Consider the following 20,111-nt stretch of genomic DNA (forward strand, 5'->3'; position numbering starts at 1 on the left):
TAATGGAGGAGTGCTCCTGTGTCCGGCACTGCAAACATGCCATTATACCTCCCACGGCTTAACCTTCCATATAAGTTTAAAACTGTGTATGGTGTGGGTGAGCTTTATTTCTGCAGTGCAGATGCAGTCCAGACTCAGATATGCCTTGCATAAATAAAAAAAAACATTTTGAATTTTCCAGAGACGACCTGAAAACTTCTGTCAAAATACGTCCAGCGCCTCTACGTATAATTTCTCTTTCAGTGCCTAAATGTATTAATCTATTCTCTCTTTTTTTTAACATAAGAGGGTAGCTGAGGAGGCAGCCTTTCAACTTTTCTCTCTTTTTGATTGTTTATACATTCACAGTAAGAGATCCTGGAGGCAACTCCTGTCTACTGTTCCTGTTGCAGAGGGACCAACTCAGTTAGAAACACTGTTTTCGTGAGTGACATCCCATCTGTGGCCCCACCAACTATTGTCCACTAAGGACAACTATGGATCCTCTGTCAATTAAGGGAATTTCGATCTCAGCTTTCTCAGGTGAGTGCCTCAATGTGCCTTTAAAAAAAAGTATGGACAGTGTTGAGGTGGCTGCTTAGCTGTTATGCTGTATTTTGAGCTAAGAAGGGAATAGAACATTTTAAAAGCAGTTGAGAAAGTGGGATGATAGAAAATTTATCATGACTGTCTCTGCCAAATTGGGCAGGATATCATTGGGCAGACTGTCTGCCAAATTGGGCAGTTGGAGGGTATAACACAATCCTTCATTGTAATGCTGATCACTGGTTCTCTTTGCAGGTCTGCTCAAGGTTGCAGGCGTAAGCGTGTCCGCACCTGCATGGGTTGTTCCATTTCTGTGTAGTGCTGTTGTAGTTGCGAGTGCTGCATATATCGCTCACAAAGTTAAGAAACCTACAAAGAGTAAGCAAAGGGTGACTGGTGCCCGAAATGTTATAAAGATCTGGGAAGTGATACTATTGTTGTGGTGTGCCTTTGAGACATTTCTGGTTTACAATGATTTTAAGGCTGTCATGGGGTTTTCTTGGCAAGATTTATGCAGAGAGGATTTGCCTTTGCCTTCCTCTGAGGCTAAGAGCATGTGACTGGTTTATTGTCATTGACCTGCATACATTTCAAGCATTAAGTTAAGTGGATATATTGTGATTTTGCCTGATGTGTGATGCATCTAGGTTCAGATCTACACGGATACAGTATATGTAATTGTTCCTTGCTTATATATACATACATATATGTCAGACTATGCTTTTTGCATGCTTTCAATGGACGATAACATGTTAGTAATTGATGTTTTTAAAAATTAACTACATCTTGCTCCCTTTCCCCCTGTTTTGTTTTATTTTAGAGGATTCCTGAGTGGCCCATGATGCACAGCAGGATGTTGCTGGACACAGTCAGGATCAAACCCCGAAATTGACAGTGTTTCTATGAGTAGTCCCAATAATCAATAACAGTCGATGATCAATAGTTGTTCTACTAATGGCACTTTTGTAGTTGGATGGACCTTGTATGCCTGTTATTTTCATATGTACAATCTTCCCAGTGCTTTGTTATATTTTACCGTTTTCCTAATTAAATATCTAGATTAATGAGTAAGCTGTCATGTCTCTTTACTGTGTTTAAGCAGCCCAAATAAAAACACAACTAGATCAGTGTATTGGCTAGCAATAGGATAGCTCCCATTTGGGGAGAAAAGTGGGGGCTAGCCCTCCTCTCTCTTTTGCATCCTGTAAAGATTTCAATTTTTTTCTTTTTATAATTGATATTATTTGGAATAAGAAGAGTAACTTGGGAAGAACACTCATATTGATTATAGCATAGCAATTTTTCCTAACATAAATTTAAATTTTTCCATTGCTTCAAATCTTTTATAGTTCCCCATATTTATAAATAATATGTAATTATTTACATACAGATCTGAGTTTTTACTTGTGATCATGATACCCGGATATCTAGCTTTTCTGTTAGTCTTTAATCCAGAATTTCCCCCCCCCCAGTATCTTAATTTTTCAGATTTCATTTCCCCCCCGTCAGTATTGATGTTTTCTCTTTATTGATTTTCAAACCTGATATTGATTTATATTTTCCTAATTCCATCATTAATTCTTTAACATCATTTGTTGTATTGCTGGGTGATACCTTTGTGTATCTTATTTTTGTGGTTTTTTAAAAATAATTCTTCTTTTTCTTTATTTTATCCATAATATGTTGTATCTTTTCTTTCTGAATTTTTAAAAATTCATAATTTTGTTGTATAAAAAGCCCCTCATCACCGATTTTGAGGCTTTCCAAACTATTGTTTAGCTATGACCTTTTCCAGAGTTTTCTTCAAAATACCATTTCAATATTTGCTCCACCTTATCTAGTATTTTGTACTTTTGCAATAATTTGTCATTAAGATGCCAGTTATAGGTAAAACCCCACTGACATTGAAAATGGCCTACCCAGCATAATGACCGTGGTCAGCAAGGTACAGGCAGAAAACTCTGTAACCTTAATAGAAGGTCAAAATGACAAACCTCTTTTCGAGGAAGAATATCGTTGATAAAAATTAGCGTCTTGCTGAAACTAATGTATCTTTTCCACACAATACCTATAATTCATAATGAGAGATGTTTTGATGACTGGCGAAAGGAACTAACCAAATTTCTGTGGTAAGGTAAAAAATGAGGATTAAGGGGTCCAGCTTGATAGAGGAGAAGTAGAGAGGAAGATTTGATCTACCTGGCCTTAAGTTATATTATTATGTCAGTTGTAGGGACTAGGTTAAAGACTGGATAAAGCTGGAAAACGAAAATATGTTATGTATAGAAAGGGATAATATTCAATTTGGTTGGGATGCCTTCCTATGGTACAATAAATTAAAGAATAATAAAAATGTTGAACATCACTATATAAGGAAATTATTATTAAGTATATGGAGTATAATAAGAAAGAAGTTTTTACAGAAAATTACTACTGTAGATATCACCTCAGGAAACCTTTCTATACAGAAGCAAGAACAGAGATACATCCTGGATCAGATATAGAGACATTATAATACAAGAAAGGAATAAAGAATATGAGGTGAAATACAAAGAACAACTAAAAAAGGAAGGAATAATTAATAACTGGTTTTTGTATATGCAACTGAAAGATTTGATGAAGATAAAAAGAACGAAGGATTTGAAGAAATAATGACAGAATTAGACAAAATAATCACAGATAAAGAAGGTCACCACATCAAAATATTATAATTACTGAAAGAAAGAAACCGAGAACAAGAAACAATAAAACAAATAATGATAGAATGGTCTCAAGATTTAGAAAAGAACATCAAATTGGAGAATTGGGAAAAGGCATGGCAATTCACCAACAAATTTATACTTTGCTGGACTTGAAAGAAAATTTCCTTAAGGCCATGCATCGTTGGTATTTATCGCCAGCTAAATTAAATATGATGTATAATACTGGAAACTTAAAATGCTGGAAATGTCAGAAAAGCTTGGGCACATTTCATCATATGTGATGAAAATTCAAACTAGCCAAGAAAATCTGGGAGAAAAATCATAAAACAATAACTGCAAGTTGAAATAGCAATGAGCCCAGAATATGTCTTGTTAAATATGCCCTATGACAGGGGTAGGCAACTTACGGCCCACAGGCTGAATCTGGCCCGGCGAGGCCTTGGGACCGGCCCCAACCCGGTCCTGTTGCCGATTGCCGCTGGGGCCTTTGGCCTCTTGCGCGAGGGCAAGGGGCCTTTGGCCTATCAGGAGGAGGCAGACAAGGGGGAGCAAGCGGGGGTAAGTGGCGGGCAAGGGGACACGCGGTGGGCAAGCGGCGGGCAAGCAGGGGCAAGGGGGGCAATTGTCTATAGAAGCCTCAGAAACATGCATTTATATTAACATTTTTTAAAAAATTAGCAATATTTTTTGCGTGTCCTCCATTTATTAAAAAGTGCCCTCCATTTGAAAATTTTGTCCTACATTTGTCCCAGTTTATTTATTTATTTAATTTTTTAAAAAAAATTATTTATTTATTTTTTGTCTTTGGCCCCCCAGTTGTCTGAGGGACAGCAACCCAGCCCCCGGCTCAAAAAGGTTGCCTTCCCCTGCCCTATGAAATAGACAAGAATGTGGAAAACAGTATGGAAGAATATTGTTGTATATGGTGACAATAGCAAGAATTGTATATGCTAAGTTCTGGGGGGGAAATGAAATACCTAATATTGAAGAATTTCTGCTAGGAAAATGATGTGGTATTACCTGAGCAATTATGGTTGAAGCATCATGCATTATGCTCAGTGGCATCACTTGGGCCCACCATCTGTGATATCACCAAGGGATGACTTCAGTTCTTCAATTACATATATTTATTTTAGTCAATTACCAGTCAAGAAGGGAGCAAAATAGAACAAGTAAAACACAATGCAATACATTAAAACAAAATTTTAAATACAGAGTTATAAAGAAGATTAAATATAAAATAATTGCATTACAGTGATTTAAACAAAACAGGATAAACTGGTAATATCTTTAATACTGCAGTTCTTAGGTATATCTTGAATCTTGACCCTGGCTTGTGACACATCCTTGCACTGAAATTTTTAAAAACATCTTTGCCTGATGAAGGAATTTTGGGTTCTGAAAGCTGTCATTAAGACCTTTTTGGATTCTGGGCTGACTTTATATAAGTATAACCACAATTAGGACTCTAGAGTCTATGGAAAGAGGTTTATCCCAATAATAAAAATATATACATGGCACATGCAAAGTTCCAGCTTTCAGTTTTGGAATCTTCTATTAAGGAATTTGATGTGCAGTGCAATGCTCTACCTCCCCCTTCCCTCCTGCCCCGGGCTGCCAGTTTAGGATTGTCCCAGGCCTAGATTTTTCTAGGCCAAAACCTAAGACCTAGAAATGGTTCCTGGTGATATTTTTTAAGCATTGCAGTTTGTCATTTACATGCCCTCACACTCTCAAAGTGTGTGCAAGAGAGCAAGAGATAGAGATAGATAGACAGAGAGAGTTAGTGGGATATTAAAACAAAAATCATAGAGCCTGTTCCCTTATCAAAGTGAAATAAGGGGCTCATTCCTGCTCATTTAGGGAGACAGAGGTCTCATTCCCACTTACAAATAAATCGGTGTGCAATCCGAATCCAATGGACTGATTGAACATTGGTGCATGCTTCACACTATATTTGCCCTGATCACATTTTTTTGCTACAAAATAAAATAAAATAACCCACTCGTGGTTCACATTGATGAATGAATCGATTCAAAATGGACCTGCTCCAGCCGACCAAAAGGCAAATTTAAACTGATTCTGATCTGCATCTGGTTCACATTTGCGTGAAATTGATTTATCAAAAAAGCGCAGAAAAAAAAACAGCGTCAAAAAGATGTGGATTAATGGGTCTAGAGCATACCCCCCCTCTGAATTGCTTCAGTGAATCAATTCAAATAGGAACCAGAGTAATTTGAATAGGCTCAAATCAATTTGCGATCCGGTTTGAAAGGTAGTGGGAATCAGGCCAGGATAAGGAACATTTAATTTAGTCTTCTTGCTGTGGCCAGATGGTTGATGCAGAGCAGAGTGGAGGGTGAGCCCACCACCACAACAGCTGGAAGGGACAGAGGAAACTAACAACACAAATACATAGACCATATAGAGAGTCACAAAAGGCTGCAGCAAGAAATAAAACCTAGCAAATTGTAGCAAGCAGTTGCTCTAATACCTAAGCAGCTTGAGATTTACACACAGCCCTTTCCTCTTGCCAGGAGCTGATCCCAGCAAAACTGGCAAATTTGCCCTGTTGCCTTTCTTGGGAGATGACTCACAAAAACTGGAGACTCGGTGGCAGTCCTGAGACCTGACACTCCAACTATCCACAGAGGATTTGTTGTTGTTACTTGCCTTCAAGTCAACTCTGACTTATGGTGACCCCCGTCTCATAGGATTTACTTGGCAACATTTATTCAGAAGTTGTTACCCTCTCAAGAAATATTTGCCTTCAGCCTGATTCTGGTTGCTGTCTTGTATCAGCATCCCCATAACTGTTCCAAAATGCCAGTCTTTTAACTTCCATTGACAAGGTTTTGTATTCATATCTCCACCACTATGGAGAGAAATAAGGTTTGAAGGAACAGCTGTATGTCAGACATCCATAAGAAGGATCAAGGGACAATGCACTGTAAAAGAAAAATGTGCATCCTTGGAGAAACATCAGGAGAAGATGAACCAGGTACCCTTTACACTACACAGATATAGTGCTATGATTTTACTTTCACTACCAGGGCAGCATCCTATGGAATCATGGGATTGGTAGTTTGATGATGTATTAGAGCTCTCTGGTTGAGAAATTGTAAATATTTCATACATTTACAAACCCCAGGATAGGATGGAACCATGGCAGCTAAATTTTGAAATAACAGCACTAAGGCTGTTATTGCGTCTGACCCCACATCTCTGCAACTACGGATGCATGCCACGTAGACCTGTTAATCATTCCTCTCAACTCTATCCCTCGTTCCCGGACTCTAGGCATTTTCAAGAAATGAAACCTAAGATAAGCATTGTTTACCTTTTGGCAGGACAGGACTCTGATGTTGTGCTCCCCTCCGAAGTCCTGAGTTGACTACAAAGTTGAATGAAGATCTAGATTAATTTCTGGTTACTCCAGAGAGACTGTGCTGTACCTCAGGGGACAAAATATTGTCCTCAAATGGCTTGAGATTTATCCAAATCAGATGCAGGTATCCATTATTTACTCAAAGCCGATGCAGCCTGTTTCATCTTGTGTTTTTCCCCCTGGAATATACTTCAGTAGCTTCCACTCTGCAAATGCTCAGAAGCACTGTCCTGAATTACAGTATTTCTTTGATGCTAGCACCTACTCTGCTCTGATAACAAGAGCTGAGTTCTTGTGATTCCTGGCTCTCTCCATTCTTTTTCCATTGTGAGCAGAGGGACCATCAGGTAACAAATCAAACAAAAATGCTCTCTCCAGGCCAGAGGTTTGCTGTTTCTGGGCTAGATGAATAAACAGATGTGAGGTTGCATCCAGACTAATTTAAAAGAATGGAAAGTCCCAGATTCCTCCCCCCCCCCTTTTCTTTCCAATTTTATTTTGAAGATCCGTACATGTTTTATTTATCCCAGAATATTTTCTCTCAGCTCTCAGCATGATCAGACTTTTTACACTAGTTTACTAGGTATAGCAAACAGCTATATCCAGGTGTGTTATTGTTGTGCAGCTTAAAGCCATTTCCAACTTATGGTGACTCTAAAGCTCACCTTTCACAGAGTTTTTTGGGGGCGAGAGTGTGTGATTAGCCCAAGGTCATTTCCATGGCTGAGCGGGGAATATAACCCTGATATTCAGATTTGTAGTCCAATGCTGAAGCAGCTACACCACACTGGCTATGTATACTCCAGACATACACAACAGGAAAGAATAGGAACAAAATCTGGGACTTTTCATCAATTTGGATGCCTTTTTAAAATTTAATTATGATATTATTATTCTTTCACCGCATGAATAAAATTTTACAGGTTCATATTTGCATCCAGAGATTTCATGGCCTCCCATTTGCAGCCCTTTGGCACTCTACCTTTAGTTCCAGTTGTCCCAAAAGTAGATCCATTAAAAAGAATGCAACTCAAGAGTCAGGGCAACTAAGCTGAATTGATTGCTGTGGGGCAACTCCAGATAAGACTCATGTAGCATTTAATCGTATGTTTTTCTTTCACTGTCCTCATTGTTTTTGTTCTCTTGCAAGTCTTATCCCATACCCTCAAACATTTTACAGATGAAAACCAGGACATGTTTGGCCAAGCAATATCAGAGGTATGGTCAATACGGCACAAATTATTAATGAGGAAGAACACACAAACTGGTAGAAGCTGCAGCAGTTTGCTTTTGCCTGAGCCTCATGGGAAGGGAAATTGTTCACCATTTCCTTTTTTCCTCCCCTCTGTTGGGTTAATTAATTAAACTCCTTTTGCACTCTGCACTCACTTTGCAACTATGGAAGTAAAGCTGAGGACAAAGGGGGAAATGGGAAGAGGACATTTCAAATGTCGCTGGAAAAGTAGACGGATAATCAAGACTGGTTCTGAAAAATCAGACAAATGGGGGAATACACTGTTGGAACAGTCTGAATAAGTGAACAGTATCTTTGGGTTGGTAGACTCACTAGGTGCTCATAGCAAGAACTGTCCTGCTGTTGGCAACTTCCTATACTTATTTTTCTCCCCCCCCCCCCCCCCGCACAATATTCAGTTTTAAACTATTTTTTACCAGATGTGATGCCATCAGTTAGGGAGAAGAGACCAAGGACAAGTCCACCATGGGGTCTCTCCCCTCCCATTTTCCAAAATCCAGCAATCAGGAGGCATGGGAGTGAGCCACCCTTGTGAAGATGAAGGTGGAGCTACCCAAGAGTAGAAATTTTGTTGTCCCTTGCCAAGTGGCTATTTGACTCAACTTCAAATTGGAGGACGAGAACACACCAATAAGGTAAGAAGAGAATGGCTGTGGCCAATGTAACTTTGGAAAGGTTAGGCCAAAGAGGATACTTCACAGCTATTGTCCAGGGGTTTCAGATTGCCTCAACCCTAAATGGAGATGCTGGGGATCAAACCAGCAGCCTTCTATATACAAAGCAGGCATTCATATCCTAGAGTTGGAAGAGACCCCAAGGGCCATCAGGTCCAACCCCATGCCACACAGGAAGACACCATCAAAACACTCCCAACAGATGGCCATCCAGCCTCTGTTTAAAAACCTCCAAAGATGGAGACTCCCCACTTTCCAAGGCAGAGCATTCCACTGTCCAACAGCACTTACTGTCAGGAAGCAATTCTGTCACTGGCAAATGTTATTGATGATGGCCCACAGAAAGATTCCTCAAGTTCCAAATAGTACCCACAAATGTCTCTCTTAGCTGTTGTTAAAGACAAATTGGTGTTTTGTGTGAAAGTGCACAGACCAATGAAGTGCAGCCTGAGGGCAGGGAATCGTCCAATTAAAAAGATTGTATGTACAGCGCTGTGTAAATTTACAGCGCTTTAGAAATAAAGGTTAATAATAATAACTCAATTTCTGAGAGAGGGAGGCTAGGGGGACAAAATATTGTCCCCCTCCTGGACCGGCTACTGCCACCAACTTGTCTGCCAGGGCTGATGCTGTAAGGTGAGAAGAAGACAGCCTTTGGGTGGATGCCCAGGAAAAGGATTGTCCTTCTCAGCCCCATGATAGCTATGCCACTGCAGGCCAGTTTTACAGCTTTGGCTGCCTCTACCTGGCAGAACTTATGTACAGTTAGCCCTCCTTATCAATGGATTTTTTATCTACGGATTCAAATATCCATGGTTTGAAAATATTGAAAAAAAGCATAAATTCCAAATAGCAATCCTTGATTTTCTGTTTTATATAAGGGATGCCATTTTGCTCTAACATTATATGTAATGGGACTTGAGCATCCATGGATTTTGTTATCCGAGGGATCCTGGAACCAAACTGCAGCAGATAGCAAGGGCCCACTGTATTTTGAAACTGCTATATCTCTCATGGCTCCATGGATACCAAAACCCACAGATGCTCGAGTTCTGTTGTCCCCAATGGGTGTGTGTGCACATGGCTGCACCCCCATTAGGAACAATGGAATTTAAGTGGTGGCATGTGCATGTGGCCACTCCACTATTAGAGATAGCTGTGTTGTCCCCAGTGGTGGTGCATTCTTGTGGCCGTGCTGCCATTAGAGACCACAGGACTTGTTGTCTCTAATGGCAGCTTGGCCACATGCATGCGCTGCCACTGGGGGCAGTGGGAGCTATCTCTAATGGCAGTGCAGCCATGTGCATGCATCACCATGGGGGACAAAGCAGCCTTGTTGTCCACGGATGGTAGAATCCATGGATGACAAGTGTGTGGATACTGAGGGCCGACTGTATTTTCGCAGGGCTAAATTTTGTTTTCTGTCTAGGGGAGAAGTAGGCCATTTTCCCTATGATTTCCCCCCTCCCGCAACTGGGTGTCCTGGCTACTTGAGAAAAGAGGGCGCATTTGTCAAGGGTGTGATGTCAGTATGGAGTTTATTACATGGGGCAAATCCCGTGCAAAAACAAGAGTTTAAATTGGAAAAAAACCTGCAAGAGCAGGTTGATTTTCACATGACGTCATTGTTAAACTAATGTTAATCCAAACGGAAAGTGGAGTGAAAGTAGACTAAAGCCGCTTCTTTTTACTACTGGAAAATCCTGAAAGTAAAAAGGAGTGGCTTTTGTTTATTTTACGTTCAGGTTTAAACACAGGTTTAGCAACGACATGTGTGAAAATCAACCTGCTTTTGTGTTTTTCCTCCCTCCCTCCCTTTTAAATCCCATTTTTGCAAGGGATTTCTCCCGTGTGATAAATTCCCATGAAAGAGTCTTAATAAAATGGTTTTTATGGCACCAAACTATAAGGTGTGATAAAGAAAGAGAAGGTGGGACTCAGTGCTTAAAAAAACCTGCATGGAGAGAATTTCCTATGACTACAGATAAAAAGTGTGTTTTCAACTGGCGTTCTTCATCATAGGGACACTGCTGGGATTGTTTCAATGTTTGGTTAGAGTTTAGGAGGCAGTATAAAATGGCCACTCAGATGTGGACAAAATGGCTGCCCTTTTCAGGGGAAAAAAGCAAAGAATAAAATGGCAGTGGGGAATTTCTTGGAAAATTGGGTTTGTGGGGAGGGGAGAGAAGAGAGGAAGGTCCGAGAGATATGTTTATGCCACGCAATATTGGTAAAGTTAGCTACTAATGGCATGTGAAGCAAGAGTTTTTGGCAATGTACCATGACCCAGCCCCGGGGTCAGTAAAAACACCAAAGTCAATATTTAACTGCACTCAGTCACAAAATGTCTGTCCTTTTGAGGGAAAGAAGCAAAGTGTAAAATGGCGGCATGGGAGGATTACAGAATGGGTTTCATCAATACACAAAGGTTTGTGGGACATTATACGAGAGCTACATTTATGCCAAATAGGTCTACAAAGCCTGCTTATGGCCTGTGAGCCAGGAGTTCTGTTTTGTTTGGCAATATACTGTTTCTCAGTCTAGTGACTCAGATTATAGATTTAGCCCACCCTTGGTTTGGAACAGACTTCATGGTGTTCTCCAAATCAGTTAAACTACAAGTCCCATCATCCTAGCCAGCATGGCTTGCTCAGACACCCAAAACTCCGGAGTTTCTACTTAATACAGTCAGTCCTTCATATCCACAGATTCTAACATCCACAGTCAGAAAATATTTTCAAAATAAATTCCAAAAACAAACAAACAAAAAAGCAAACCTTGAGTTTGCCATTTTATACAAGGGACACCATCTTACTGTGCCATTGCATTTAATGGGACTTGAGTATCCACGGATTTTGTTATCCATGGGAAGTCCTGGAACCAAACCTCAGTGGACATCAGGGGCCCACCATAATATTTATTTGTTGTATTTATTTTAAATATAAATGCAGAATAAAATACAAAGCAATTAAAAGAATTCCTTATCTTACTTAGACTAATAGAATGAATAGAACAGACTAATAGAATCATAGACTAATAGAATTGGAATGAAATGGGCATCAGGATAATTTTACAGGAACATAATGTAGTTGTCATTTTTTACATCAAATCCCAATCTGCCATTCTTATGTCTGTGTGTTTGTGTGTGTGTTCTTTAAAGTAACTAAAAATGTTAAAAGAAAATGCAAGACAAGGTACTTTTAGTAAAATCTTGGGGGGATTTTGGGAGCTGTAGTCCAAAATATAGAGACAGATCTAGTGTTGGGGCACTGATATAAAGGCACTGAACACCAGAGTGGGAGAGACAATCCTTGGTGCCACCTAGATTAGTACAGTGCAGCCTTGCCTTACGTGGGAGTCTGTTCCATGTAAGGCGCACAAAGCATTCCCTGCTTTGCAGCGTGGCTTCCGCATAAAGTGGAAGCCGCGTATGGCTCACCCGTGTATGGAGTGGGCGCTCTGTACTCTATATACGCATGTATAAGACTAGAAATTTTAGTCAAAAATTTGACCCACAAAACCTGAGTCCACTTATTTACAGGTCAATGTAAGTATTGTACTTTAACTTTTATTCGAAAAGGAACCTTCCCCTGGTGAACGGCAAGAACATAATCTGTCCTGGAAGCACTGACCTACCTCTACTCTATCATCCATCCAGGCGTTAGTGTGAGCACAAACAATTATGCTTCCTGGAATTTTGTAACTTCTTTTGCATTGCTTTTTTGTTGTTGCATGCCCCTAAGTTTTACCCTCGACTTATCCAGGGGTCATATCAAAATCCATAATTTTGGTCCGAAAACCTGGCCTCGACTTATACATGAGGTCGACTTATAGTTGAGTATATACAGTACTTATTAGGTCTACATTTAAGGGGGCTGAGAAGGATGATCTTCGTACCATCTAGAGTAATATTGACCTGCAGACAACTCTTCCCAAGTGATATTTAGGATAGATTTAGAATACTATATAAATTTTATTTTTCATATCGCATTGTTGCAGTTACATTGTATGGTCCACCCCCTTCTTTTATTCACATCTTGTAAGCTGGTAGGTGGGAGAGGTACAAATCTGGGAGCAGGAATGGAAAGAATATTTCAAAAGGTTCAAAAGATGGTAAAAAAGAGGAGGGAACTTCAAGAGTCAGGAACTGTGGACAGGAGGATCCTAGATAAGTGAGAATGCTCAGAGTTCAGGATATACTTTGCAGCAAAATGCACATTTTTTTTAATGCAGGATGAGTTAGGTTATTCCAGTGTAAAAAAATGTTGTTTCTTGCCCACACACACACACCATGCATTTTTTTTTGCCAGACTATGAATAGTTGTCAAAATCAGTAGATTCTCAATGATTTTCTTTCAGCAGGGATAAAAATGGTAAAATTATTCATTATTGCTGAAAAAACAATGTATGGCTATATGGGAGAGAACGTGGCTCACAAATTACACTGCAAAATTATTTGTGAATTTCATGAGCAAATCTTACTCTGCTGCTCCTTCCTTATTGGTGCAGTTCAGAGGTGTAAAAATGCATGTTAACTATTTCTTTATCAGGCCACAGAGAAATCTTTGCTGCACCCTCAAGAAGCAGCTAAAGAAGTATCAAGATGTTAACATTATTTTTTTTCTTCCACAGGAAAACCTGAGGCCCTTGGCTACGCCTTGTAGTGAAAATGTCGAATGCAGTGGCATTCAAAACCATTTCAATAAAAATCCTTTCAGGTGCGTATCCAAAGATGCTGTATTGAAAAGTCTGCAAGGACAAGGCAAGTAAACCACCCAGGAATTTTGTTGCAGTCTGCTAGGAAATTGATACACCCCACCCCCCACCCCCCGCATCTAAAGGCTTTTTGTATTTCATAAAGTCTCAGTCAGATAATGAAAGGATGGGATTCATTATGTGATGCTGACTTACATGCCAAGGACACATGTATTTAATTTAGATTAAAACTAGGGCCATTGTGGTGTAGTGGTTTGACTCTGAAGAGCAGAGTTGGATACCTCCCTCAGCCATGGAAAACCACATCGGGCAAGTGAAGTCCCATTCTCTCACTCAGCCTCAAAGGTAGGCAAAGGCAAATCCTCTCTGAACAAGTCTTGCCCCAAACCCTCATGATAAGTTCACCTAAGGGTTGTCATAAGTTGCAAAGAACTTGAAGGCACACAATAACAAAAACTAGAAAAATTTTACTACCCCACTGAAATGGAAGCCCTCACTTGTCATCCATGGCATGCGTATGGAATTCTTTCAACCTCTCAGTTTCAGAAAAATTCTTGGGAGGGCAGTATTCTGGAGTTGTGTTGTTGTTGTGTGGCTTCAAGTTGTTTTCAACTTATGGTGACCCTAAGGGTGACCCTATGACAGAATTTTCTTTGCATGTTTTGTTCAGAGGGGGCTAGTCATGGATTTCCTCTGAGGACATTTCCACGCAAGCCCTGTTCTCACCACAATCACATTAGTTACGAAAATGGAAACAAAAAAGTTTGAGAGCAGCCATTATTACATGTTTCTGTAATAGTTTCTGGGCAGTTTCTGGCATCATGCGCTCTTATGCAGTTCCCCAGAATTCTCCCTCTCTGCCCTATACCTTAGGGCAGGTGTAGGCAACTTTTTTGACCCAGGGGCCGGGTTGCTGTCCCTCAGACAACTCAGGGGGCCGAAGCCAAAAAAAAAAAATTAAATTTTTTAAAATTAAATAAATAAATAAACCGGGACAAATGTAGGACACAAATTTAAAATGGAGGACACTTTTAAATTAAAAAAAAATGGAGGACACACAAAAAAATCTGCTGATTTTTTAAAAAAATGTTAATATAAATGCATGTTTCTGAGGCTTCTATACACAATTACCCCCCTTGCTCCCCCTTGCCCGCCGCTTGCCCCGCTTGCTCCTCCTTGCCCCCCTTGCCCGCCCCCGCTTGCTCCTCCTTGCCCCCCTTGCCCGCCGCTTGCCCCGCGCGCAAAGGCTCCGCGCGCTTGCATGGGAGGCCAAAGACCGCGGCGGCAATCTGTGGCAGGGCTGGCCTAGGGCCGGTCCCTAGGCCTTGGTGAGCCGCATGCGGCCCATGGGCCATAGGTTGCCGACTCCTGCCTTAGGGGCTATACAGACCGCCCCTTACTGGCCGGACCAGTGCCATGGCAACCGCATGCCATGGCACCGATCTAGCCTCCGTAGAGCACAAAAAAGAGCTGGAAAAACCAGTTTCTTTTTGTGCCCTCAAAGGGGCACCATAGCCAGCACCGCGCAGCATGATGCACTGCACAGTTTGGAACCAGATTTATCATGGCACATGCCATGTGGACCGGTGCATGCCAAAATGGTGACCTGCCGGCGGGGTCACAGCGTCTAGTGTGTGGACCCTGCACCATGGCTTCACCCACAGGCCAGCTCTTTTCTCCGGTCTGGACAGGGCCCTACTTAGCCTGCCTTTTTTGGAGTAGGAGTTGCTACTTCTTCTTCTTCCTCTTCTTGCAATTCCAATGTTATTCTAATGCAATTTAGGTAAAAAGAAAAGAAATAGAAAAAATAAAATAAATCAACCTGCTTGGGAATAGGGAGAGGAAGGTGGGACAGGAGACAGCGATACCATGTGACTGCCAATATTGGAACTGCTGAGGTAGCAACATTTCACACCTGAAGACTAATGGGACTCCAGCATTTGGGAGCTTATTGATAGTTTCCCTTATCAATGAAAAAGGATGCTCTAACTACACTTGGGAGACACAACAGCAATGGGTCAGAGGCAACATCATGCAATAGGTGTCACAAAGGTGCTATTTTATGACTTTAATTGTGTTTTACAGGCTACATGTGATAATATCCAGAGTGACTTGCCCATGATTACCCAGTGGGCTTTCCATGGCTGAGTGAGGATTCAAACTCTAGTCTCTCAGCATCATAATCCAACACTCAAACTACCACACTAACATGGCTGTGAGCATTCTGGAGTGGATGCGGCTGCTCCAAAAGAACCAGTAGGTTTTTAGATAAAAATTGTATTTCTGCCAGTAACTAAAGCCTTCGGAGGAGCATTTGAATCACTTTGAAAGTAATGATTAAGAGCTAGTGTGATGTAGTAGTTTGAGTGTTCAACTAGAACTCCAGGAGACTAGGGTTTCAATCCGATTGGCCTTGGAAACCCACTTGGTGACCTTGAAATAGACTCATTCTCTCAGTCTAAGAGGAAGACAATGGGAAATCTCTGAATAAATTTTGGCAAGAAACTCCACTGAAAGAGTTGCCATAAATCAGAGACAACTTGAAGGCACATCACCAAAAACAATGAGCATTCATACCATACCCTAATGAAAACTAGGACACATATGGACAATCAACATCAGAGGGTGGTCAAGATGGCAAAAGTTGTGAATGAGGAAGAACACACAAGTGAAGACAAGCTGCAGCAGTTTGCTTTTGGCTGGGGGAAAAGGGAAAGATTCGGCTCCCTTCTCTCCTCTCACTCCTCCTGAGTGAACTGAGTTCAAAATGCTTTTGCACTTTGAGCTAAGGAGATTATCGCATGGACAAATGCTGCTGCAATAGACTCAGGATTGTAAAAGCGAAACCAGATTGTATCACAGTTGCTGGCAGTCGGGCAAGTGCAACTTGTCTGCATCCTGGGCTTCAGCCATGCTTATCCAGCTGATTTTCAAAAAGTAGAGTGCCATTTTTGAAAAGCCATGGAATAAGCATGGCTGAGGTCTGGGAGGATACAGACAGGTTGCACTTGGCCAACCACTGGTGTGTGTGATCAAATCTGGTTTGGTCTTTACAATCCCAAATCCATCATGGCAGCATTTGTCCATGCAATAATCTCTTAAATTTGCAGCAATTGAAGTAAATTGAGAAGAAAGCAGGAACGTGGGAGGAGAAATTTTAAAAAGAGTTGGAACAGGAGGATGACAGAGAATAAATTGAGACTGTACCTTCCAAATCAAGACAGATGTGCCACACTGTATTGAGGTGTGAATGTGGTTTTCAGTATATCTGCCAGACCTCAAGATACTCTTTGAAATCAGAAAGCAGAACCTTGACAGCTCAAGATGAAGGGTTTATTTACAGATGATAAGGAATCTCTATTTACAGATGCAGGACAGAGTTCTAGGATGAAAGCAAACACTCTCTTCCTCCTAAGCAGCTCTCAGCAGCACATAGCTATACAAGAACTCTTGGGGACACTCACTAACAAACACAAACTGCACTGACTCTCCAAGACTCCACAACTACAATGACCCGTAATTTGTTTACATTAGATTCAACCCTATATATACTTGGCTGATGCAACCTTCCAGTACATGGCATTAGGCATTACATAATACATACAGAGTCATGGGTTCAGTCCAATACACAATTTAGTGTCTGCCCCCTTCATGGACATTTATAAGATGTCTTGGCTTCTTACACAATTCACACACACATCAAGATTGTGCAGTTCTGCTGATATAATTTCACATTATATTATGGTGACAAGATGGGGGGGGGGAATGTCATAATCCTTATTGCTTTCTCTTTGCAGGTGTCCTTGAAGTTGCAGGTGCAAGTGTCTCTGCATCCACCTTTGCTGTTCCATTGCTATGTGGTGCTGTTATAGTTGCAGGTGCTGCATACATTGTGCACAGAGTCCACAAGAATGACAAGAGTAAGTCAAGTGCCATTGGTGCTGAAACTGTTATAAAGATCCAGCAAGTGATACTGGACCAACAGAATTAGACTAAATATGTCCTTCCACTTTCAGGACTGGGACTTTCAGGAGATGGGGTAGACTCCAGCCTTTCTGTTTAGTTCAGAGATTGTCAGTCTTTGGTTTCCACAATCCTTTAGCACTAGGCATGTTGGTATATGCACCAACCACAGAGGCAGAGCAGCAAGAAATTGATAGATTCTATGAAGGACTACAGGAAGAAAATTGACAGCACACCAACAAAGGATGTCAAGCTGATAATTGGAGATTGGAATGCAAAGGTTGGAAGCAAAGAAGAATAAAAAACAGTAGGCAGATTCAGATTATGGAAAAGAAACGGAGTAGGTGAGCGTCTGATAGATTTTTGTGAAGCCAACAACCTATTCATTGCTAACACATTTTTCATACAACCAGAAAGAAAGCTATACACATGGACATCACCAAATGGCCAACACAAAAACCAAATGGATTATATAATTGGATGTAAGAGATGGACAACAACAAGGACTAAATAATTAGTTTACAACATGCTGGAACATCCAATTGTAAAGGAAGAAGAAAATAGAAGGATGCCGATGTCAATTATCTTATGTATATATGCTTGTTAAGTCTGTAATTTTGTTTATTTGTTTGTCCTTTTTTTCTATGTTCTTATCAGTGTTATATTTATTCTAAATTTATTATATTTCGAGATGGTGAAGCTCCGTACTGGTAGCCAAAACTAGACCAGGGGCTTACTGTGGTACAGATCATGATTTACTCATATCAAAAATAAGAGTAAAAATAAGAAAACAAAACCAGCCATCACACCAAAATACGATCTAAACAACATCTCATCAGAATTTATCAACAATATAAGGAACAGATTTGTGCTACTTAGCATAATGGATCAAGAACCAGAACAACTATGGTCTAAAGTCAGGGACATAACAAATGCAGAATGCAGACAGACAATTTCAAGAGCAAAAAAGAAAGAGAAGAAATTATGGATGACAGATAAAATGCTACAAACAATAAAGGAAAGAAAGGAAGCAAAACAAAAAGGGGATAGGAACAAACTAAGAACCATGAATGCAACAGTACAACAACTAGTGCGAAAATATAAAGAAAACCACTACAATGGCCAGTGAAGAGAAATAGAAGACAATCTCAAAAGAGGAAGAACAAGAGACCTATTCCACAAGATCTGGGAAATCAAAGGACTGTTCAAACCAAGGACCAGGATGTTCTATGATGATAAAAACAACTTAATTCAAGACCAGGAAGGAATAAGAAGACGTTGGATGCAATACATAGAAGAATTATATAAAAGAGATGACAAAATGAAGCACACATGGGGCAAAGTGCCATATGAAGATGAAACCCAAATTCTAAAAAGGGAGGTAGAAACTACAATAAGAGAAATGGCAAAAAACAAATTGCTAGGAACAGAAGATATTTCAGTCGAAATGCTGCAATCCACATTGACAAAGTCAACTGTAGTGCTAACCAACATATGTCAACAAGTATGGAAAACAAAATGATGGCCAACAGATTAGGAATGATCAATATATATCTCTATCCACAAAAAGGTAGACACCAAAGACTGCAGCAAATATAGGACCATAGTACTAATCTCCCATGCAACCAAAACCATGCTCAAAATCCTGTAATTGTCAGTACCAATCAGCTCTGTTCCAAGGACTCAGACAATAGTCTTGGTGAAGGAACAAAAGACTTTATTGCAGACCAAGGACAATAGTGATCAGCCAGTGTTTTGGTTGGTACTAACCTTCCCTGCCCCTTGTCACTATATATATAAGGACTGGAGTTACCTAGCCCTGCCTGTTTGCAATGTAACATTTTGACTTCTGCCAGATAACTGCACTGTAACCTTTTGATTTGATTTGACTCCAACCATACATGGAGAGAGAAATCCCAGAGGTCCAATCAGGCAGGATTCAAGAAAGGAAGAGGCATTAGGCACCGCATTGCAAATGTACAATGGATAATGAAGCTTACCAGGGAATCCCAAAAGAAAATCGGCATGTGCTTTATAGACTATAGCAAAGCCCTTGACTGCATAGATCATGAAAAACATTGGATAGCACTTAAAGTCATGGGAGTGTCAACACATCTGATGGTCTTGATAAAGGATCTGTACTCAGGACAAGAAGCTACTGTCAGAACAGAACATGGAGAAACAGAATGGTTCCCAATTGGCAAAGGGTCAGGCAAGGGTGCATCATATCACCCTATCTGTTCAACTTATATGCAGAACATATTGTAAGAAAAGCAGGCTTGGAGAAAAAAGAATGAGGAGTGAAAATAGGAGGAAGGAATATCAACAATCTATGATATGCAGATGACACCATAATACTAGCAGAAAACCTCCCAGACCTGGAAGAACTACTAAGAAAGATCAAGGAAGAAAGTGCAAAGGCAGGCCTATTAATGAACATAAAGAAAATCAAAAAAATCAAAATGACCTTAATAGATTAGAAAGTTGGGCCAAAGCTAACAAATTTAATTTCAACATGGAGAAATGTAAGGTACTGCACTTAGGGCAAAAAAATGAAATGCACAGATATAGGATGGGGGACACCTGGCTGAATGAAACTAAGTGTGAAAGGGATCTGGGAGTCCAAGTAGACCACAAGTTGAACACTAGTCAACAGTGCGATGCAGCAGCTAACAAGGCCAATGCAATTTTAGGCTGCATCAATAGAAGTATAGTGTCTAGATCAAGGGAAGTAATAGTGCCACTCTATTCTGCTCTGGTCAGGCCCCATCTGGAATGCTGTGTCCAGTTTTGGGCACCACAATTCAAAAAGGACATTGAGAAACTGGAACATGTCCAAAAGAGAGCAACTAAAATGGTAAAGGGTCTGGAAGCCATGCCCTATGAGG

The 20,111-nt window shown here is 40.5% G+C and overlaps 2 long non-coding RNA genes across 2 annotated transcripts in view; both read left to right on the top strand.

Annotated features, from left to right (window-relative positions):
* Nucleotides 1-352: 352 nt before the first annotated feature.
* On the top strand, nucleotides 353-1,608 carry LOC121923924. Its single transcript, XR_006102491.1, has 3 exons — nucleotides 353-522; nucleotides 781-903; nucleotides 1,346-1,608. It is a non-coding gene; the product is annotated as an uncharacterized LOC121923924 (long non-coding RNA).
* Nucleotides 1,609-6,724: 5,116 nt separating this feature from the next.
* Nucleotides 6,725-20,111, top strand: part of LOC121920863 — a 14,934-nt gene continuing 1,547 nt past the window's right edge. Inside the window, exons 1-4 of the long non-coding RNA XR_006101782.1 lie at nucleotides 6,725-6,739; nucleotides 8,290-8,505; nucleotides 13,177-13,262; nucleotides 17,058-17,180. This is a non-coding gene — a long non-coding RNA (uncharacterized LOC121920863). The remainder of the gene's footprint in view (nucleotides 6,740-8,289; nucleotides 8,506-13,176; nucleotides 13,263-17,057; nucleotides 17,181-20,111) is intronic.

The sequence above is a fragment of the Sceloporus undulatus genome, chromosome 2 (assembly GCF_019175285.1).
Source record: "Sceloporus undulatus isolate JIND9_A2432 ecotype Alabama chromosome 2, SceUnd_v1.1, whole genome shotgun sequence".
NCBI lineage: Eukaryota > Metazoa > Chordata > Lepidosauria > Squamata > Phrynosomatidae > Sceloporus > Sceloporus undulatus.